The following is a 24,455-nucleotide window of genomic DNA, read 5'->3' as shown; positions in this document are numbered from 1 at the left end:
CAGGGCTGGGTATTCAGCAGTCCTAGGTCTCCACCCCCTCCCCACTCCATTTCTCTTCCTCCCTCTGGTGAGTTGGGGTAGGGGAAGGGCTTGGATCCCTTCAGATCATGGCTTTAGTATTTTATCCTTTTCCTTGAGGTCTGCTGTTTTCCTCAGGTGTAGACAGTCTGCTGCAGCCTTATTTCCTGTTGCTTTCTCAGGATTTGATGTATTTGCTGAATTTTCATATTATATGTGGTTTTGGGAGGTTTCTGTCTCACCTCTCATGCCTCCATCATTAATCCCCATATTAAATATTTTAAAGCTGCTAAATAGTAGATCTTAGACATTCTCAAAACAAAACATTTCATGTGGAAACGGATGTTAACTAAACTTATTGTGATCATTTTTCAATATGTACAAATATTAAAACATTGTATTGCACACCTGAAACTAATATAATATTATAATTATATCTCAATAAAAATGGTGGATTTTTTTAAAGAGCTAAATAGAGATCTCAGGTTTAATGGGACCCTCTCCTCTATGTCAACAAAACAAACCCACCCCTCAAGGCAGATGCTGAGTGAATTTCAGTTTAAGTACATGACAGGTCAAACCCCTTCTCAAGCCAAAATAATCACTGGGATTCTCTTAACTTTTATGAGAAATCAAAAATATTTTGGCTTACTTTTAAATTCAGATAACTGAACACTAATATGCCATATACATACAACCTTAAATACAATTAGAAGATGTCCCTGCATTAATTTTCCAGTTTTATTTGCCAACTCATTAGAAGAAAATGAATGCAGATAGAGCATATCAAGTCTTTTATATTGTTATACCCCTATGAAAAAAGATTTAAAAATTTTTATAAGTTAAAAATTATAAAACTCAATGTTGAGCACCAGTGTACACATATACATAAATATTATTGAAGGTAATATATGCTGACATTATGGCAAGTGAGTATAAAATAAATTAAAATTAAAACAATTCATGACTTTTGTACTAGTAATTTTATATTCCAAGAAAATAGCTCAAAAGAAAGAAATCAATTGTATAAATAGTCTCTTTGCAGCACTGTTTAGCAGCAAAAGGATAAAACTCAAGTGCCCAACAAGGGAAGAAATGGTTTCACAAGCTATTATATACACAAATATGATAATCTTTGAAATTATTTAGACAGCAGAGGAAACCAGCAACAAAAAGCTGAGTAGAATATGTATTGTTGCCCAACTTTGACCTGGAATGTTCTGCTTAGGATGGTTTGTAGAGCTGTATATTATTTGTATACTTTTTAAAATTATTTCAATAGACAAACTTATAAAACCTGTTGCTGAATTTTTACCAAATTCAGAGCAAAGCTGTTTACATGCCTGGAAATAAAAAATTACCTCTTTTACTTGCTAAACACCAATGACAAAACCAAGCAGTACTTTGAATTCTTTGTATGATTCTACTTGGTAAACCTAATCTAGTCATAAAGTGGAGCCTTACCTTCTTGACAGAACTGGAAAAAATTAAGAAATCATTTGAGAGTTTCAGGAATAGATAGACTTTACTTGGCCTCATCAGCTGAAGAAAAATATTTTGTTATGTAAATAAGCTGAGTATTTGTCTTCTCTTCAACACCTATTTTAAGTAAGCAGATAAGCCTATTACTATGCTTCATCATCAGGTCAAACTTGTACACTGAATGCCTAATCTGTGTAGTGTGCTGAACTGAACGTGGATGTATAGAACTGCAGATGTCAGAAAGGGAGTATCTGGAACCCAAATCATGTCGCCTGGCAGTACTGCATTTGGCAGGGGGTTCTTAGTCTCAGCATTTCAGAGCAGAAACAAACTCCTGTCCATACACATAGAATCAGCCAATTTCTCAAGGATGGGGTCATACTAGCCAAGCACAAGACACGGCAACAAAACAGACTAATCTGTGGACCCAGAAGCAGAGTGTATTGTTTTAGCAGCGGTGCTCCTGACCAACCTTCTTCAGCCTCCCAGTTAGGACCCACTTTCAGACAGACAGCTAGTATCTTGGAGGCCAATTAGTAATTAGAAGGTTTCTCAATGAGAGTTGACTCAAAGCCAAGGACAGGATCTTGAGGAGTGTTTCATCCCCTTTGTAATTCCCTGGCATCTGGCATTCTACCACTATGATACAACCAGTAACACTGAAAGGAATTTATGAATTTATAGAATAGTCTCCCTATGAACTTCCTATGTACTCTTAAAGAGCAAAAGCCACAATAAGTGTATGTTGCATTTAAATTCTTAAATTGGACTCTATTTACCCTAAATGCAACCCAGATTGGTCAGAACACTAGTTTTGTCAGATTAATTGTTCAAATCTCCCTTAGAATGGACAGAGTAACCACTATGGCTATGGAGTGGAGAAAAGATTAGAAACCAAGTAATTATGCCAGTAGACCCATTAAGGGGCTCATTTAGGCAAGAAAAGGTTGTATGTGGACAAATAATTGTCATATATTCATATAATGGAAAACTACACAATAGAGAAAAAAGAGCAAACTATTGATTTACACAAGCCACAACATGAATTAACCTCAAGGACATGTTAGAGGAAAGAAGCCAGGCCCTAAGTATATACAGTATGTGTCCATTTATATGAGGTTCAAGAACAAGCAAGACCAATTTATGGTGACAGGGGTCAGAATGTGGATTTCCTCTGGGAGTGTATCAACCAGGAGGCAGCCCAAGGGGGCCCTGTAGATCACTAGGAATGCTCCGTATCTTAATCAGGGTGGTCCCATGGGGGTGTACTTAAATGTGCACACCTTATTGTATTGTGATCTTTCCTGTAAACTTTTTCTTTTATGCAAAAAGATTTTAAAATATTGTTGGTGGCCTGGCCTAAGGTGGTGGCAGGAGAGCCTGGCAGGAGTGACTAGATATTGGGGATACCTGGGAGGTAAAGTCATTGAGAAGAAAAAATGAGCTAATGCCTATAAAGTGTTTAGCACAGTGCCTACATCTAGTAAAGCTCAGCAAATGTTAGTTATAACAAAAATTGCCTGAAAAGGCTGGTAAGTAGATTAGATTAGATAATGTATGTAAAGCAATTAAATCCTTATCTGGGATATAATACATTTTCAGTGCATGGTAATATTTTTTTAATTGACTAGCCTCTTTTCACATTCATTCTGCCTTACTAGACCCTGTCCTTCTCCCTATTATCTGGAAGATAACCTGTGCCAGACTAAGGTCCAGAAAATTCATTTTGTCTTCTCTTACGAGTTTTATTAACTAAGTGTACCATCTTAACTGCGTGTATTTTGGGCTCTAAAGGATCCTAAGGGATCCGCATCATCAACTTCAGCAGAAGCACAGAAGATAAAACCATATGAAGTGTACACCTTTACCATCCTTCTGCTTGGTGCTTTGTCCTATCAGGATTGTTACACCATTTCCTGCAATAGTGTGTCAAGAGACTCCCTGATAGGGGCAAAGCCCCTCAGCACCGTTTGGGAAAGGACATCCCAGGGCCCTCTGCCAGGCCTGCAATTCTATTACCCCAGCATGATTAATGACGAAGAGAAGGCATTGAAACAGGAGAAAATCTACAGTGAAGCACTGTGGTCATAAAATAAGAAGAACCAAAAAAGGATTTAGGGCAAGTACACAAACCATCCTTTATAATAAAATTTTCACTTGCAAGGAGAGAACAAAGAAACTGAACTATAACTCCTGGCTCCAAGCAGAAGGCAGTAAGACCATCCATCATCTCTCAGTCCTGATGTGCCACCACACATCAGTGATGCACGCACCAGCAGCTCCATGTCTGCTTCCAACCAGGCCTCCTGGGGTCACTGGGAACACACCTCGCTGTTGTAGGAGGGGGTAATCAGATAGCTGCTTACTCAGTGCATCACTTTTGCTTACATACATACATATATATATATGCATAAATCAGTAAACATCTCTGAAGTGGAAGATAATTTGGTTACTGATCTTCAACTACAGATTATCTCAAGAGAGCAGTCACCCAGTGCAGAGCTGCCCTGCTTCTAAATTTAGCCCCCACCAATGACATCTTCTGTAAACAGAGCATAGGCAGTTTCCTGAATACTTGGATTTTAGAATGAGTCCCAATGAGTCTCATTTCAAGTTGCTGGGTAATAATTCCAATATTAAAAGCAATATGGACTCTTCTATAATGACTATATGGACTCTTCTATAATGACTATTGGAGTACTAAGAGATTAAAATGGCTTTGAATATACCGTCTCCAGGTAGGAAAGGAACTAGTGGCTGCAAAATCATGAATAATCTCCATGCATATGTTTTTTCAGAAGCATCCCTAGAGTGATTTTTCTAAAGAGAAACTTTATAAACACAGAATAACAATTGGTATTTATGTCACCTTGGGTTTTCCTGACACTTTAACCAAAACTAGTAAAAAAAGATTAGTGATGGCAGAATAAAAATGGAATTATCTCAGTAACAAATCTAGGCATACCAGCTTCATAATAATGTTGCATCTTCTACATCCTGTGTATATGCTGTATTGAAATGCTTGAATGTAGGAAGTTAAACACTATTCATTCCATGGCTTAGGTTTAGGACATATAATAATTTCCTTCTGGCTTAAGACACATGGGATTGGGGTACGTTTTTGTCTTGGAAATGATAAGTTAATAACTACATTAACCAGTTGGGTAAGTGGGTGCTTCAATCAGATCATTAAACACAAACCTTAATAAGTTTATTGGGCAAAAACCAGAAGAAAACAGACAAAGGAAACAGATCCATGAAAATACCTCCTATCTCTTCTAATATATAGGCATATTGATGCAATTATTCATCTATTTCAAGTGAGGCAATAAGCACTTAAAATAGCTAGCAGTCACTACTCAATTTGCAGGTCAACATTTGATTATATTAAATTAAAGAGAAATGAGGTCAGCAAATTCAGTGACAGCCGTTGCTTTTTGCTAACTTTTTGCCAATATGAAAATAAATATCCAATTATGTGATACATTTTTCCCATGTTGCCTTATTGATGTAGTTAATCTTTGTTTATGAGTCTTCTTAATAGGTTTTCTAGGAATATCCTTCAATATTTGTATAAATCAAAATTCACAGTTTAAAACCATTTTGGGAAAAGGTTGGAAGATTCCAGAAGAAGAGCAAGCCCATGTCTCTTAGGTCAATTTTGTTCCTAATAGCCATCAAAGCACTTCTCTACTACTCTGCAGCTCCCAAAAATCAAGTGTGCACAGAGATGTGTGGTGATTCATGGGTATACAGCCCATGATAGGGTGAGAGAGTGTTGTGAGGTGTGAGAAACAGTGGGCTCAGCCTAGGTTGGGTCACATCAGGAACATTCATCAGCTCTGGAATTTGGCAGGAATTTTAATACTAGTTACTTTGTTCTAGCTGACCCCTGCTATGGGAAGATACTATACTAAATGCTTCATACTTGCTACTTCATTTAATCTACTAAAAAATCTCTATGGCCAGCATTATTTCCCTAGTTTTTCAGGCAAGAAATCTGAGATTCAGAGAAGGTGGTAACTTGCTCCCAGTTCCACAGGGAAGAAGCAGCAGATGTGACCTGGGTGTTGAAGTGGGTCCTGACCACCACACACACTCTCCAGGTATTTCACCTTTAAAATTGCATAATAGCACTTCCCATGATTATCTCACAAGGTTTCTGCCACCCAGGTGATCCACACAATGATAAACACATATGTGAAACACTTTGGGAACCAAAAAGTGCTACATAAATGTATAGGCTTTGTATAATTCCAAAATCGTTGGGCTTCAAAATACAAAGCAGCCATTTGAAACTGGATTAAGCAGAAAGCATGCATTGGCTCACGTGACCAGCAAGTCCAAGGTGTGCAGGGCTGGACTCAGGGGTTCGGACAATGCTGTCAGGGTTTTCTCCTGGCAACTTGCTGCCACCCATTCCCCTGCTTTGGCTGCATCATCACGGAGGCACCTCTCCGTGGTGGCAAGATGCTCAACCTGTCCCTGGGGTAGGAAACGAAGGACACTCTCCTGAGTGCTACAGTGCATAGTCAGGGTTACTTCTCATTATATCATCTGTTTGCCCAGCAGGGAAGTAAACACTTCCAGCAAAAGCAACGCAGTAGCCTGAGCTTATCTCCCCGAAAGAGCACCCTGAAACCAGGTAGGGAGAGGAGGCACAAAATCTAATAGTGTAAAGAATGCAAGCATGTGGTGATTTTGTAATATGGCAACGTGGCTAAACTGAGCTACATTCTCAGAATTCCTATCCACCTGAAGTTCCAGTTAGGGAGGACCAAAAAATGCACTTTGTTTGAGATTTGGAGTATAAAGGTGGAGCGATGGCCATTCTTGTTTCTTATGCTCAGAAGGAAGAAGCAGGCATGTTTTTTGTAGCTCACATGTATTGTTGGTTATCTGCTGGCTCACCACTGACATGAGGCAGCAACCAGACATATAACTTAGCCTCAGATAAGGGAATCTATGGCAACTCCACTTGCCTGGGTCCACCTGCATCTTCTGCCACTTGTGCGTCAGGACAAAGGACACCAACTTCTCCTGTGGGACACGCGTGACGTCTCACCCAGTGAGAACTGACGTGGGTTCCAGCATATTCTCATGAATTTCAGCAGGTCTTTGCTCTCCCCACTTTCTATCCATCTTCCCTTCCCTACCCTGAAGACTTCAGAATCCCCTGTCAGATATGAGATGACAACCTTACAGAGACTGTTTAACCAATTTCCACAATTTAAAAATCACATATATACACAAATCATAGACATTTATGCACACATACATAAATATAAATAAAAATATATATAAACATAAATGGTTCTGTTTCTCTAACAGAACCTTAATTGATACAAAGTGGATCAGGGCGGAGGAATGACCTTGTCTGCCAAAGTCCACTATTCAGTTAATTTTGTCTAAAAATCACTGAGAAGCTGCATATTATGAAAATCTAATATAATTCATTTAGTACTAAGTATAAGTACTTACGTATTAATCTACTCTCCTAAGACAGTCTTTATAGACAACAGCCTGAAGTACAGTAACAGAAAAATCCCTGATAATAAAAATAATTACATAAAAACTTCCAAAATTATTTACTTTAAAGAAAATTAATGCTTATTGGTAATGATGGAGATCTATCTTAATGGATTGTTTAAAACGAATTCTCACAGACCTTCTTTTGACCCAGCAATACATTTTCCTGAGCATGTCATCAATTTCAATAAATCTTTTGATTCTGCCATTTGACATGAATTTTCCAGGTTCCATTCCTGAACAACTCAATTAACTGGTTGGTAGATCGAAAGATATTCCTGCAAAGAAAAAAAAAAGTGCTGCCTTTACAATTCAAGTTATTAGCTTGAGAAAGTGGAATCACTTAGTAATTGAATAAGGAATCACTATAAATATTGAGTTGTTTAACATTCTGCTGCAGCTCTGCATCAATCTGTCACACTGATACATTCATTAACAATTTAAGCCTAGAATTTGGGGTCTACACAAACTCTGAATTATTAATTCCACTGTAAAACTGTACAGAATCTCTGGAAGGTGCATCTGTTGTTGATAAGGTTTCACTAACGTACATTTATAGTAATAGGAAAAACAATGCCAACTGTGTTTCTGAATCAGAGTAATGCTAAGTTTATTGAGAAAGTGTCCATTTTCTTTTTTTTTGTAAGTGTCCATTTTCATAATGAAAATCTGAGTAGTGTTGCTATTACATTAAAAAAGGTAGACACCATTCTCAGATTTCTCTTGATTTAATGTGCTGGTTAAAGCATTCTCATGGACTCCTGTGTTCCGTTCTAAGCTTAGTATATCTCCATTCACTCAAAAGCAAGACAGCAAATGAACCGTGAATTTAATAGCGAAGCAAAGTTGAGCTGAATTCAAATTGTTGTTAAATTTATATATGTCTGGCCAGAAAAGAGTTAATGAGAGAAATGTTGACAGGAATTTTATGCCTTTGCTGTTGTATCTTTTTATCCTTTTTGAAGATGACATTTATTAAACATTTACTCTGTGTTGGGACTGGGATAATTTTGTGTCATTTGGAGATATACCAAAAGTGGAATTGCTGGGTTATATGGTAGTTTATTCTTAATTTTTTGAGGAACCTCCATACTGTTTTCCATAGTGGCTGCACCAGTTTACATTCCCACCAACAGATAGTTGTAAGCCTGGTGTGTTAAGGTGAAAATTTCATGCATTTGGAAAGGTCATTACTTAACTAAAATTTCATTTAAGCCAGTCTTCAGGATAACAGGAATGCTTCTTGCAATATTATTTCTTCTCACGAAAACTTTCTGTACTTCTATCTTACTGTTTCTCTGAGCATAAATTTTATTAACTGAATTCTAGGTAGGCACCAAAGCACCTATTCAATATCCACTTGTGTCCTCTTAAGGATATTGCCACTTCATATTTCTCTCCCCTCACAGGCCAGCCCAGTGGCACCAGGCTGACAGCCCCAGCTCCATTCCAGCAGCTTGCAAGGGGAGACATGGTACTGGGCTCAGACCTGGCCACTCTGTGACAGGGGCCAAGGTTCTCCAGGGAAGACCAACTAAAATTCTTGTAGGGTGAGTCACACTATCCCAGCTCAACTTGGAAATATTATTTATTTTAGCAATATACTTTGTTAAAATCTTAAATAACTATCCACTTCAGTTGTGGGGGTAAAAAAAAGTCCACTTCTTAGCAAACAATGAATTGAAAAGACCTATTGAAAGCATTATTTCGTGAGAATTAAAGTCAAAGAACAGGATTTGCAGTGGATGGCTCCTTTACGTTGGTTGGTCTCCACCTTATGTTAGCACTTACATTAGCACCACGATTAGCCCTGTTCTCCTTATTTGGGGGGCATGAATTAGATGGTGTATAAAATGTTTAGGACTGGTATATGACTTCCTTTGGACATTATTAAGACAGTAAGGTTATTCAACACGTATTTATGAGAACCTGTATGAACAAGGCACTGGGTTGGGGCTGTTGTGAAAACAGTTCCAGGTGCTGAAAGAAAAACAAGCACAACCAGGACATGTTCTCCAAAAATATATTTAATTTAGTAAAGCCAACAGGGGAAGACATAAGCACATCATTTTCCAAACTTGTAATTATCTAGAGTAAAGTTGCAAATAGGAAAGGGGAATCTTTTCTTATGGAAATAGGAAATGGGGAATCTGACCCCTCTACAACAGCCCAGGCCACGCATTGCCAAAGCTTCCACAGGCTCGACTTAGGTTCTATGGTGGAGGTGAAACAGGACTGGGATCCAGCCCAACTCGAAGATAGCTTTGGAAACTGCTTTCCGGACTGGAATGAGACAACTAGGTGGGGGATAAATGTGCTAACACCATGGTTCTCACTCATGGTATGAGAGCACAGTGTGACAGAGAATGCTGGCTAAACCCCCCAAAAATGATGCTCCCCCTTCTATAGTGTGAATTTGTTGCTGGGAGGTGACTGTCCAGCCATAGATTTATTTCCCAGGACCCCTGCTTACAGGTATGACCATATGACTTGTTCTCCCCAATGAAATATGAGTAGAAGTGATACGTGCCATTTTCAGAATTTTCCATTAGATGGAAGCAGAAGACAGGAGACCCACAAGATGGAAGAATCTGGGTGTCTGAGCTACCAAAAGTAAGAAAGTGCCCTACTGAGCAGGATTACACACACCAGACTGTTACACAAAGGAGAGAGAAACTTTTCTTGAGTTCAGAGACTAAAAATTTAAGTTTATTTATTATAACAGCTAGTCTCACCCTGACTATGAGAGAAAGAGAGCAAAACCCAGGGAATAAGGAGCAAGAATCTACTTATACTCTACCTATAAGGAAAAAAACATTTAGGAGTTTTCTAATTCATAACACTTAGAAGGAAAACGGGTTTTAACAAGTAGTTCGCACTTGTCAGGGTGAGTGTTAACTAGTTCAGTGTCTTGGAGCAAACAGTCTACTCTCTCTTTCCCTGGTTTCCCATCATACTTGGTTTCTGCAGGCTGGGAGTGGTCAGGAAACAGGAAAGAAAAAGCTAATCTGAGGCACCAGGATTTTGCATTTCCCAGGTGTGCCGGTAACTGAGGCCACTAGATCAAGAAGTTTTCAATTTCAGAACCTGGAGGTAGGGAAGGGTGGTCAAAGAGCATTCCCCAATGACTACAACACCAGGCAGAGGGAGGCTCCAGCCTAGGTGTCCAGGGAGGCAGGTGGGGAACCTGGGAGGAAGACGTCACAGTCCCTTGGAGGGCATGGTGGGCTGAGCAAGAGCCGCACTGGAGATTCATTCTGAGGACAGAGCGTGACTTTGACCAGGGTTTTCATGTGGAAAATGGCCCAGTGAGAAAATGGGGAATCTTTTTGGAAATGATCATTCTTTGCATCTGTTAGCCACTCCCCAACTTTCAGGTCCCTCTCACAAGCCTTACCTCACGGTTGCTCACAATCATGCAAGATAAGCCTCCCTGTTCCACCCACCGCTTAGAATCTGCGATGGAGACATGACACTTGCATATTGTTTCCTTATCTTTCAATTAAAAACTTACAGTCCTTATTTTATAAAACATGCCTTCAAAAAGTCAATTATATTTATTTAACCATGCTAGCTCAATGGAATTACTACCAACAGGCTTACTCTGCATTTGCCTTTGGCTATAAATTCTGATTTTATATTTCCTGAATCACATATAAAATACTAATGAACAGATAAAAAAAACAGGCCAATCACTCCACATGGGATCAGAAACCTTTGGAAATATGTTCAATTAACCTAGTCACAATTTCCTCTCCCCAGGGAGCAACCTTGGCTCTTAGGTCACATAAGAACAACTGTAAAACTTGTGGGTCAGTAGAAATGAATATAGCAATGTATTATAATTAGGGCTGTACTCCTTCATGGGTTAGCTTCTAGTCCAATGGGCTCCAACCTTGAAGGATCCCATCAACATCAAGAGGCTTGAGAATAAAAAACAGCAGCTAAGGCTGCTGGAAGAATGTTTAGAATGAATGGATAGATTCCAAAGCTCTTTCTTACAGCAACATAAGCCTCCTGCCCCACTAAATGGAAGAAAAATTAAAGGGGATTTCATTTTCATGTGTTCTAATATTTTGGGCATATACCATCTTCATAGCATGCTTTGTCCTTCTCTCATGTCTTCTGTTATTATAATGTTTATAATATGTTTCAGGAGATTATTCATCTCATTGAACAAGGACACACATCAACATGGTGGATGCTTAGGCAGAAGTAAGCTCTTTAGCACCAAGGCAGTGACAGCACAGAAACGAGGCAAAACCCGGAGCTGGGCTGGCTCCTAGCAAGTGGATTCCAGGTCAGCACGGAGGACCTGCAGGGGGACAAGGACACAGTAAATGGCAAGGCAGGCCCAGTATCAAGAAGTTGGAAGCTATTCCCATGAGAGGCAGTTAGCTCAGCCAACCCCAGGGTCAGAGAAGAGCTAAACCTGGGTTTACCCTCATCCCACTACCTACTAACTGTGTGATCTTAGGCATTGCCCAGAACCTCTCTATACCAGGGCCTTTTCAAATCTAAACTTGGGGTGATATAAGTACCCAAAGTCCTTACCTAGTGTGCTAGCTCGCTAGGACTGCCACAACAAAGCACCACAGACTAAGTACTTTGCTCATCAGAATATTTAGTGTCTCCTAGTTGTGAAACTGATAGATGTTCGAGTCTGAAATCAAAGTGTCGACAGGGCTGGGCCCTTCTGAGAGTTCCGAGTGAAGGATCTGTGCCAGGCCTCTCTCCTTGGCTCACAACTGGTCATCTTTCCTTGGGTCTCTTCACAGCGTCTTCCCTCTGCATGTGTTTGCCTCTATGTCAAGTTTCTCTTTTCTGCAAGAACATGGGTCCTACTGGTGAGGAGTTCACCCTGTGACCTCACCTAAACTTACATCCACAACCCTCTTTTCCAAGCAAGGCCACCTGCTGAGGTTCTGGGGGTTAGAACTTCAACGTATGAATTTTTGGAGGGACATAATCAACCTATAATAACCACTTTGCAATAAATGTTAACTGCTGTTTCTTATGATTACCCCAGTGCCTTTGAGAGTGGTTTCAGGCCTCAAGGAGAGCTCCAGCCTGCCTGAGGCTGACTGAGGAGCACTCTGCCAAGTTGGCATCTGTCCAGGTTGCACTGCCATGTGAGATCTTCTCTCCTGACTCACACATGTTTGGTTAACTGGCCCCACTGTAGATGGAGCCCCCTGGGCCAGGTCCCAGAGGACCTACGGCATGCTCAGCAGAATTTTTATTTTGTCTTCTAGGTCAGTGGTTCATGAACTTCATGCATTCGGAGAGCTTATTAAAAATGCAGATGCCTGAGCTACACCACTGGAGATTCTGGTTTAGAATCCATCTGAGACATGGCCCAGGAATTCATGCTACTCCTTTCCCCTTCCACACACAAGACAGAACCTGGATATAGCCATAAACTCTTTCTCTACACAGCTCCCCAGGCAGCTACTACTAATTGATGGTGAGCTGAAATCAATCTGCCATTGCTGCCTAAGCCTTAGAGCAGCTCAGGGGCTCCTGGGTAAGGAGCCACACAGTCTACACAGAGCCTTCATTATCTGTGCCTGAAAGAAAAGCTGAACTTTAGACACATTTGGGGTTCTCTTTATCCCTCTCCTCCCTGCTCTGGGTTACTGCTGGGTGGATAAGATAGTGAAATAGAAGACCAGATCAATTATGGTGGGCAACTTAGTCAACCCCCTAGAACTGGCAGCTTGCATCTAGGCAGCAGGGATCTTGACACTACCTAGTTTTGTGACCTAGGGAAATGTCTCCAGGCTTTGATTTCCAGTTTTATAAAATGAAGCATTAGACTAGATGAGCTATCAGGTCACTTTTTCCTCTAAACACAATTAGTAAAAATCCAAGGAGATGAACTGTGTTGCCCAACATTTCAAGCAAATAAAAGTTGAAGACCTCAGTGAAGTGGATCAAGTGCACAAATTAATATTTGAGTGCCTACAATGTGGCTAAAAGCTCTATATGCCTTCTGATCTCTCACTACATCCTTGTGAGGTATGTAGGTGTTGTTATATCTATTTCTCAGATGTGAAAACTGAGGCTAAGAGGAGTTGAGTTAACTTGCCCAAGTTTATGCATCTAATAAGAAAAAGCTCTACATTCAAATATCTTTTGACACCAAAGTCCTTTCCCTTCAACATATTCAGTTTAAAAATCCTTAAAAGTTGGGGGATGTGTGAGACTGAATCATGAACTTGCCAAATTCAACATTTCTTTTCCTCTAAAAATGTCAGTTTTAAAAGTTTAACCTAGGAGTTCACTCACAGGTGATCATTGCACATTTGCTGTTCTTGAGTTGATTTAATTTGCTCGCTCACCTCTCTCAGCCACCCTGAGAACCAGGTGAGCTGATTCTTGCTTGTCTCTAAGTCCTGGAATCCCCTGTGGGCAGCCTGAAGTGGCTCTGACTCCTGCAAATGCAGACGCCTATCCACCCATCTAAAGTAACCCCAGAATTGTTCAAATACCTGTCTCATCTTGCTTGAAATCTGTGAAGGAGATCTTAATACAAAATCCCACCCAACTGTGATCCTTTCCCACTCCACATCTGCTCCAGTTACCCTCTGGATGCTTTGATCGCCACTCTCCCCTCTCCTGCTCCCCATTTCTTCATTTGTGGATTGACTTAGCTGGTCTAGAGGCAAGAAAGGATCCTCCCTCATTATTTGGGGAAAGAGGAGGGGAACTGAGCTGGTTACTGGAGGAGTCTTGTGAGGGAGCTGGAAGGAGGTGGGTTGTTTGAACAGCCCCATGTTAATACTGTCTTGTTCTATGACACAGATCTCAGGTCTTTCACCATACATTCTCAGCCGGTGTGCAGTCCCAAACAATGGGGAGTTCCTTTGAATAAACATTTATTGCTAGTAGTTCATTTTAGAACTCATTCTGTATTTGCTACATTTGGGGGTCTAGTTGTCTTCAAAGGCCAAGATTTAGCAAGAACAGATTTTTCTAGGAAATGGGAAGGAAGGAAGAAAAAGGCAGGAATGTCCTGGAGTAAAATAGACAAACACTTCTTTTAAATGGGAAGTTCTAAGCCTAGTTTGAAGGAACTTTCTCCTTTTAATACAAATAAAAGGATAGCATTTATTCATGTTTTGTCAACAGGGCACTTTATGTCACATCAGAAAGATATGCTCAGGTTGGCTTGTTGTTTAGCACTCACACCCAGTTAGAACAATACTGAAAATACCCTCTGGCTTAGATTCTGAACAGAGTTCACAGTTCATATTCATGATGTGCTCACTCTGGACATAGTCATCTCTCCCCCCTCAGGTATCTCACAGCTTCTGTCATCTGCCGCTTTATGGGCATTTAGTTACCACCTGCCCACTTACTGATTTTTTTCTCTTTTCTCTTTACATACAGTAAGTCACATGTAAATCTGGTTCATATCTGAACATCACTATCTACTAGTTCTCTGAGCATTAACATATTCTTTAATCTCTTTCAGTGTCAGTTCCCATATGTGTAAAGCAGAAATTGTTCTCACTACTTTTCAGAATAGAGAGCATTTAGTAACACTACTAACACCCTGCATTAGTCACAAGCAGGTACTCAGAACAGGCCAGCTACCATTTTTATAAAAAACCATAAAGCCCTTGTGGTGGGGCCCCTGTCACTAACCTTTTTATACACTTAGCGCCTCTCCCAGTGTTTGGCACATGACCTATAAATGCTTCCTGTTGCAATGCTCTGCCTGCCCACTGTTAGGATGTTTCCATTGCCTCTTTCGAAAGGAAGTTTGTTGCCTACTTCCACTAAGGATCCCTCAGTCTCACCTCCAGAATTTCTGACTGGTTATCTGTGTCTGGAAATCCCCTAACAGTCATATCTAGCAAAACTGTAGTATGGTATTATAACCAGGCTATTGGCACTGGTTCCATCAAGATATGGAATGATTCCATGACTGCAAGGGTTCCCTCACTGTTGCCCCTTTTATAACTGCAGTTACTTCTTCCTGCCTCCATGAACTCCTTACCTCTTGACAGCCACAAATCTTTTCACCATCTCTGTAATTTTGTCATTTCAATAACGTTATATGAATGGAATCATATCATACACTATGTAAATTTGGGGGATTGGCTCTTTTCACTCAGCATTATTATCTAGAGATTTATCCAGGTTGTTGTGTATACTAATAGTTTGATAAGTTTCATTTTCTGTTTTTGGTGGACTAGTATTCTAAGGTATGGATTACCATAGTTTAGTCTTTCACCCACTGAAGGTCAGGGTTGTTTCCAGTTTTGGTCTATTATAAATAAAGCCATAAACATTTGTATACAGGTGTTTGTGTGAGGATAAATGTCCAGGAGTGCCATTGCAGGGTTGTATGGTCATTACATGTTTAGTTTTTTTAAGAAACTACCGAACTCTTCCAGAGTAGCTGTGCCATTTTATATTCCTAACCCAGTTTCTTCACAGCTTTGCCAGCATTTGGTGGTATTGATATTTTTTATTTTAGCAATTCTGGCAAGTATATAGTGATATTTCATTGAGATTTTAATTTGTATTTCATTAATGACTAATGATTTTGAACATCTTTTCATGTTTTTATCCGCCATCTGTAAATCCTCTGGTGAAATGTCTCTTCATATTTTTTGCTGTGGAAATGTTTGGATTTTTACTGCTGAATTTAAGAGTTTTTAGAATGTATTCTAGATACTATTTTCTTTGGTGAATATGTGGTTTACAAAAACTTTCTCCTAGTCCATAGCTTATATTTTCATTCTCAACAGAAGTGCAACGTTCTTCATGAAGTCCAATTTATCAGTTTTTCCTACTATGGATCATGCTTCTGGCATCAAGTATAAGAATTCCTTGTCTAGCCCTCTATACCCAATATGTTCTCCTATGTTTTTTCTAAAAGCTTTCTAAATTTTAGGTTTACATTTAAATCCACAATCTAAGACAGAAAATGTTTAGACTATAGCTTATCTACTCCAACGTAACAACACCACAGGAATAACTCTGGACTCACCCTCACCCATACCAGCAAAAGCTAAGTGGGGAGCCTAGACTTCCACCCTCACCAGGCTATAATAAGACACCCAAATACCCGCCACCAGGAAGGTATAAGGGAAGGCCAACTAGGAAGCCAGGAGTTTATTCTTGCCAGTAGCAAGTCTCCCTTCTCCTTTCCCCACCCCTCCCTCACTGTGTAAATGACAGTCCATATGGGGGAGATGTCAGAGTTATCTGACAAATATTTTGAAGGTGCTATGGTAAAAATGTTTCAATAAGCAATTATGAATACTCTTGAAACAAATGAAACCAAATAGGAAACCTCAGCAAAGAAATCCAAGAACCAAAGAGAAATTTAGAACTAAAAATTTCTATTGCTCCATTTTCCAGTTCACTGATTCTTTCTTCCATCTCCTCTATTATTTAAATTATTGAATAGCTGAATGTAAATAACTGAAATAGAAAGCTCAGTGAATAGGTTCAATGGGAGAATGGAGGAGAGAGAGGAAAAATGTCAGTAAACTGGAAGATAGAATAGAAATTAACAAATAAGAATATTAGGAAGGAAGTAGATTGAAAAAAAATCAACAGATCCAAATCTGCAGAGATACAAAGGACTGAAATGTAATTCTAAGGTTTCAGAGCCTGTTCTGTGTTCTTGCTGTAAGGTCAGCAGACCTGAGCTGAAGGCCCTCTGGTGACTGCAGGTCCATATGATGAGTTGCTGTTGCCCTGTCTGCTATGTTCTCCTCCCTGGTTGGCCAAACAAGCTGGCCAAGGCCCTTGACCTCTCTTTGTTCAGTGGACAAGGTGAAAGGCTTAATGCAAGGAAGATAAACAAAGCAAAACAGAGTGAAAATAGAATACTTTTCATCTTTAACATGACATCTGACTTTGGTAAGATTGAGCTCACCCAGAAGAGAAGAATCCCTGGCATTCAGGAGATAACTCTAAAATCTGTAACTGTTGAGGAGTGTTCATTACTTATGCATTCATTCTTTTCAAAATCTGCTCACAGCTACCACTTCTTTAGGAAACCCACAGACTTGATGCATACCACTTTCACCAAACTTCCTTAACGGCTCCATCACTGTAACATACAGAGTTGGTTTTAACGTTAAAACAAAAAATGAATTATTGAAGAAAGAAAAGACTATAATCTTTTGCCAAAAGAGAGCCACATGTTATAAACTGTCAGAATAGTACTAAACAAAGACACACATCAAGAAAAGGAAACCTCCCCTCCGCTAGCACAGTGCTGAAAAAAAAGCGAATGTCCCGGCATGCACCTCCAGCCCTGCTGTCTCGTGGGAGCTTCAGGGTGGGCACTAATGACACTGACAGAGAGTCTATGTGCTTTTTCTCCCTTAACAGAAACGAGCTTTTTTAGAAAGAAACTGCAGCAACCTATCATTCTTAGATCCTTAAGAGAGAGCATGTTTTTTCTAAAGGGCTAGGGAAAGAATTACCAAATTCTTCACCTCTAAATAATGTCCTTTCTGAAAAAAGTCCTGTTAGCAAATCTCCCTGCCTAGAACATTTTCTTCTCAACTCTAATTATAGATCTGAAATTCAGGCAAAATGAAAACAAAGAGATTCTGGAGGAGCCAAAAGAAAGTGTCAGAAGTTAATACAGCGTGATTCCTTTCCTTGCTTTCTCGCTCTCAAGTGCTCACTGGGCAAGGAGGAGCCGCACTGGTTTCACACAGGTTAATGTGGGCAGACCCAGGCTAAAGAAAACTGTGGGTGAACTTGTTCTTGGGGGTCCTAGGTGCCTACTGCCTTCCTTGTTCACTGCTGTGCAGAGCTTTCCCCATTCCAGGATTCCATTAACCGCCCATCTGCCCCCTCCCTACCTTGTCATCGTTTCTGACTCTGACTCCCACCAAATAGCAACACCAGAAATTGTCCCAATTTTCGATGTATCACTCACTCTCCTGCCTTTCAAAAACATTCCTTTTGTCTCCTTCTCCAAGGTACAGTGGTCAGTTAGGCAGCTTATTGGCAAAATGCAGATGCATACATTTTAATTAAGCTGATAGAAGCCTAATGTGTTGCTTCTTCCAGGGCATCTGTGTATTAATAGAGTGTGGGTGCCTCATCTGCAGGAAGCAAACCCCTGAAGACAGAATGTCAGATTCCAGAGGCAGGACAATACGGGATATAGTCGGATGTAGCCCTCAGCTGACATTGAAAAAGCTATGTCTGAATCTGCTCATGCCTCAAGACTAACATTGCCTGTCAAGACAATGAAAAAAGGAAGATTAGCAAACCCAAAAGATTGGCTCCTTCAGGGAGACTCTAAAGTGGTCATTGTTTGGGGGGATAACAGGGGAGCAGTGGAATTAGACAAAAATTGAATATGAAGTCAAGAAAAATATTTTTGCAATTTTTCACTTTGTAAGAAAACAAGGTACCAAAATCATAAGTAACATTAGATCTGAAGGAAACCCTAGAAATCAAATGTTTCCACCTCTGAACTGTATACCTTCTAGTATTCCTCCTGGTGGTGTCTGATTTCATGGGTAGTCACTTGACACCTGTATCTGGCTGGTGAGATACCCAGAGATGAGAAAATAACTTGTTAATGCTTTTTATCCATCATCATACTTAAATTCTGTAATTGTTATATTTCAATTCATCTCTTTCTATCTGTAGAGTGAAAAAAAAAAGATCTCTAATCAGTATCAACAAAATTATCTGACAAAGATCAAACTAGAAGGAAAGACACACAGCCAGTAGATTCTCTAAAAGGCACATGCAGATGTGACAGCCAGCTGCCTTGATGGCTGAAATTTGGAAAATATTCCCTTTGAAATGAAAAACTATAAGTACAAGTCACATAAAATGAAATTAGTCCTTCCCATGTAGTGGGAGGAATATCCAATCTGCTCCATCAAAGACTGATAACACCACATGTCCTTTGAACATTATATCATGTTGTCCTGCCTCTGAGAGCATCAATTGCGGGAGATCTGTGACTTCTCCCATCTCTGATCACCAAGTATCTCACAGCTGAGTCTCTATAAAAGAAAACACTCCAAGTCTTACTCTGTCTTTACATTAAATGAAGCACAAAGCACAACTCAACAGAGGACCCAAAATGCCCTAAGGGAATTGCTCAGGCTTGGGGCATCATAGCCAGTATGAATCCTCCCATTTCCCCCCACACCCCTACAGTGTGTGCAAAACTCTTCATGTGAGGTAGGAGAAGCAAACTGTCATCTGCAAGGCAGACTCAAAGTTGCATAGGAATAGAATTGGCAAAAGCCCCAAATCCACTCATTCACTCTTGCCATCCCCTGTGCCCTTGAAGGGGACTTTGCTCATTCTCTGGTCCATCTCGCTGCCTTGCTGACAGTGTTAAAACATGCGTATTGTTGTTGGGGAATGTGTCCTCCTTATGACACCTCTCCCCAGTTTCTCATTCATATAAATTTGAAGAAAAAAATTGTAACATCAACTTGCTAGAGTTTGACAGCCTTAGTTGTTTTTAACCAAAGCTTCCCACCATTTTTACAATGAGAATGTCTCTAGTTCTTGTTCTCTGTTGAACTCTTCCATCTCTTTATCCCCTATCAAAATACCACATTTCCAGACAAATGAACAGGTCAGTTTCAACCAATGATCCACAGATAGTGTGACCAAATGTTCTAATTCACCCAGAACACTTCCAGTTCATGCCTGTTGTCCCACTAAATTATTAGTAGCAACTCCTGTCACTCAACAGTGTCTTATTTGGATATAATATATGGTCATCCTGTCTATAAATCTGTATATAGAAATTTATAATTTGGATATAGAAATATCTTGAAACTACAACTGTGAATAATTCAAGTCACCTAATTACAATGTACAATAAGCATGTAAAGTACAATCATGTTTGTGTACAATTCAAGCATGTGCCACTGAAAATATGAATGTAGAAAATTTCTGAAAGAAATTTGTAATGATTACTTTGAGGAAATGAGAATCAAAGGAGGAGGATAGTGAGGGAGACTTTTTTTTATCACTTTATGTGTTTCTATTTGATATTTTTACCATAACCATAAATTAATTTTATAATAACAAAAGAAAGATCTAAAGGACTGAAGGTTTAGAATTCCTATGGTACAAAGAGGCTGAAAAGAGTTCATTACTACAGTTACTATTTAATCAACTTAGTGACTTGCAAAAAACAGTGACAACCAAGTGTGGAGCAGCAGCCAGTGCCATGAAATGTGTGATTCAGAACTACCTATTCCTCCCCCATCTTCTGTCCTCTGCCTGTCCTCTGACATGAGTAAGGGAGAAAAAGGAAGAATAAAGTTCACTGAAAAATGTAGAGAATGTAGAGGCAATATGGGTGGACGTGAGACAGGCTCCTGGGTGCAAACATTACCGTTTGGTTGCTGCGGTGGGCTCTGCACCATGACCTGCTTTCAGTTTCCTCTCTCCCCCTGCCTACTTCTTCACCCGAGACACACCTGCAGCTTGATTTTTCTTTGGCTACAAACATGGACAACACAAAATCTGTAGAACTCACAACTGAATAAAAAGTCACAGCTGTAGATTAAAGAGAAGTTCTGCACCTCTGATGCAATACATACTTCATTCTCTTTACCTTGGACAAATGACAGTCTTCCATTTTTCTGCTATTATCAACCTTAGGAGGTCAATGAAGCAAAGTTCTCTCCTATTTATTTTTGGGGTTTAGTGCAGTACGTTTAGGGTATTATCCAAAGAACCCACAAATTGTTGGGTAGCACATTACTTACAACACAGAACCCCTAAGTTATGGAACTAAAGTGAGTTATTTGGTCCCCTTGTTTAATCAGTGAGGCCTTTTTCCCCCTTGCATACTGCTGCTTCTCCTATTGAAAATAAGAACAATGCTGATGCCGGTTGGTTGAGTGGCTAAGTCAGCCAAGAAAGGTTTGGCAGAAAATTCCTTTCTGCTCTGGCACATTGCCATGTATTTGTGAAAAGTCGCTGGATAGCATCTCTTCATTGAAATCAATGCAGATTGCTTGACACAAATATTGACAAAATGAAATAGAACCAAATGGGAAAAAACTTAGGGGATTTTAGGCCTAGATAATCAATACTCTGTAAAATCTCCCTTTTAAAATTGCATTATGTACAAAACAAACATGAATCAGTAAGAAATTGCACCAATTATCTCTCATTGAGCACACCTGGAGCAAAAATTAGTCTTGGCATGAAAATATAATTAAAACACCTAAACAATTTGAGCAGGATGTGTTTGTTTTACAAAACATGCTGTTTTTATCCTTAGTCACTAAGGGTTTGCCCTCAGTTTCCATGCACATCATTTTTTTATTTGTATAAATTTAAATCAAGTTTAATGAATGATGAAGGGTCACTGATTCACTCTGACAAATTATCAACAAAGAAGATGCGCTAAATGGGTGGGGCCTTCAGCCAAGTTCCAGTGAGGTGGGCTTCTCCTTGTGAGGCTTGGGTATCCTCATTACCCAATTCCCATGAAGCTCAGGCAGAAAGATCCTACTTTCTTACTGCTTTTCATTTAGGAAGGCATTTTCCATGCCCCACCCAAGACACACAATAGAGGCATCTCAATCCCAACTTTATAGAGTGAGCCATTGACCGGAATGCCAACATTCACCCAGCCAGGTTTGCCCTAACAGGGGCATCCAGACTCATCCACTGTCCTTCACTGCCCCCACCAGAGTCACATTCATAAACTTTGTGGCACCCAATTCCACTTAAAATGAGAGGATTCCTGAGACATAGAAATTATTATTATATCAACCTCTTAGCAGGCACTGCAATGAGGCTTTTGGTTAAAGCACAAGTACACATAGAAATGGAGCCAGATTCTCCCAGGATGTCTGTTTTCCTCTAATTGTTGGCTATATTTGATCACTGCAAGCAACTCTCAAGCGACGAGGATGCGTTCAAGCACTGCAGCAGAAAATACAAGCTGGCCTTCATTTTCTTTAGGGTCAATAGCATTTCCGATAGGCTTTTCCCATTTTTAGGCCTCACTCCATAGGTTGTGCTGGAGTGCTGGGGAGGAAAGGATGCCAAATCCTCCTTAACTTCTGCCCCTGACAAGTGGAGACAAGAAAGATTGTGGCAAATGTAGGCGGGTTCTCCAGCTCTGAAGGCCAGTGGGTGGGGGGCGCATGTCCCTGCTTCTCTCCCTTGGTCACTCTGAAGCTGCACTGGCCTCCTGTTTGTTCCTGGGACACCCAGAGCTCATTCTCAGCTCATGGCCTTTGGTGTGCTCTGCCCCTCGATCTTGTTCTGAATGGCTTTTTCTGGTTGTAATGAGTTTCAGCTCAAATGACATCTCCTCCAAAATGCCTTCCCTGCTCACCAATCTATGAACAATCTCCACTTCTTAAGTTAAGTTTCCCAAAGGTTTCAGAGGCACTCTCAAACCCTGAGATGAGGATTCATGCACAGGTGACTTATTGAGGACATACCACCTGGGGAAACCAGTAAGGGATTGGGGGACACAGAACAAGGTGTTAGAAGAGGCCATGCAAGGGGTGAATTGAGGCAAAGCACAGCCTCTGCCTCGACCACAGTAGCTCTGGTGTAAATAAGGCCTGAGAGTTTGTCTGAGCTCATTGCAAGGAAGCTAGGCTCTCCTAGTCCTGCACCAGTCAGTCACTGGGTGAGGCTGGAGAAGAGGCATGTGAGTATAAACTCCAGGCACTCCCAGTTCCTGCACTTGCCAGTGAAGTGGGTCCAGCAGCCCAAAGGTAGGAGAGTCACAGGAGCAGGCTGTGTGAGGGCAAATACACTCCAAAGCAGGGGGTGTGCACACACACCCAGTAAGTGCACCAGCACACTCTCCAGCCCTATCACTCTCAGATATACATCCTTGTTTTATTTGCTTGAATGCACTTCTCATTATCTGAGATTATCTTGTTTATAAACTTGCTTGCCTATTGTCTGTCTTCCCAACTAGAACAAAGACTCTGTAAAAGCAAAGATTTACTGTCTTGTTCACTGCCCACCCCCAGGGGTAGAACCCGTGCCTGGCACACAGAGGATGCTGAACAAAGTTTGTTGAACAAATGAATGAACCAGGCTGACATTCTATGACATGCTACACAAAAGCCCAGGATCCAGAGGTGGGGTAACCCTTGCACTCTGTCCCAGAAGGCAGGGGACAACTGTGGTAGAGTGAAATAAGTGCAGTATCTGGAGTCAGTAAACTTTGCCTTAATAGCCACATGAATTCACTATGCCTCCTCAGTATAGTAAAAGCAAGTGTGTAGAGTCTTAACTAAAAGGATGTTCAACACACTGTTACTTATTACAGCTAATCATTCAGAGGATCCCAAACATTCAGCCTTGGGAAATAAATCATAGCCACACATGATATACTATAGAAATCATAGAAATGATGTAGTGAAAATACTATTTAATGACTTAAAAAGATTTCCAAAATATATTGTTAGGTGAAAAAACAGTGGGTTGCAAAACAATATATGCTGTACAATCCTACATTAACATGTATATGTGTACCTGTCTGTATACATTGAAAAACTGGAAAGATACACCTGAAAATATTTTAATGGTTACCTCTGAGTGGAAAGATTATGTGGTATAGTTACTTCCTTCTTTTATCTTGTCTGTGTTTTCTAAATTTCTCAAGTAAAGTGTATTGTTTTTGATAAGGGAGAAAGTTATTCTTTAACTTAGTTGTTCACAATGCTAAAATAATCTCCAAGGACAATTTCAACATTGTTCTTATGAGAATAGTTTGCAGTGTGGTGGACAGAGCATGAGACAGTTTCTAGTGTAGACTCTGCTCCATTAACTGGGTAGCAGAAGGTGGGGTGGTAGGTTAACCCCAGGGGATGGTGGGTAGTAAATTTTGGAACATTAATCTTCCTGGGCTCAGCTTCCTCTTCTCTAAAATAAGCAGGCTTACAGATGTCATCAACAACCCTCCAGAACATGAAGATGTACATTGCATAAAACAGCAAGCAGTATGCATGTAATATGTACACATCAGAAGCAAGCATGTGCTAAGAGACATTCATAGTTCATTCTCCCTACACAGAAGGATTACTAGCTCTCTGACTTTGAACATTAGTCATTCAGAGTGACTTGGTTGCAGTGAGTACATGACAAGAACTCCTGGCAAGAAGGACTGCCTGGGATCAGACATTCTAAATCAGCTCTAGGGTCTAGAGTCCCTACATTTCAGGTGGTGTCCTATTTACTGGTATTGCTAATACTTTACCATGTCTGTATATCCTGTTTTGTCCAGTGATATAAGCCAACTGGACAAATTTCTGTACAATCACAATAGTTGCTAATTCATTCCTATATTCCAAATGCATTGCACTAGTCTGAAGAAGAAAAATTCCAATTTAAAGTAAGGATTTTGATTTCAAAAGTAATCATATTAAAGTCAATTCCTAATATCAAAAATAGATTTAGAA

The sequence above is a fragment of the Manis javanica genome, chromosome 8, assembly GCF_040802235.1.
Source record: "Manis javanica isolate MJ-LG chromosome 8, MJ_LKY, whole genome shotgun sequence".
NCBI lineage: Eukaryota > Metazoa > Chordata > Mammalia > Pholidota > Manidae > Manis > Manis javanica.
Note: the sequence above shows the minus strand (reverse complement) of the source record.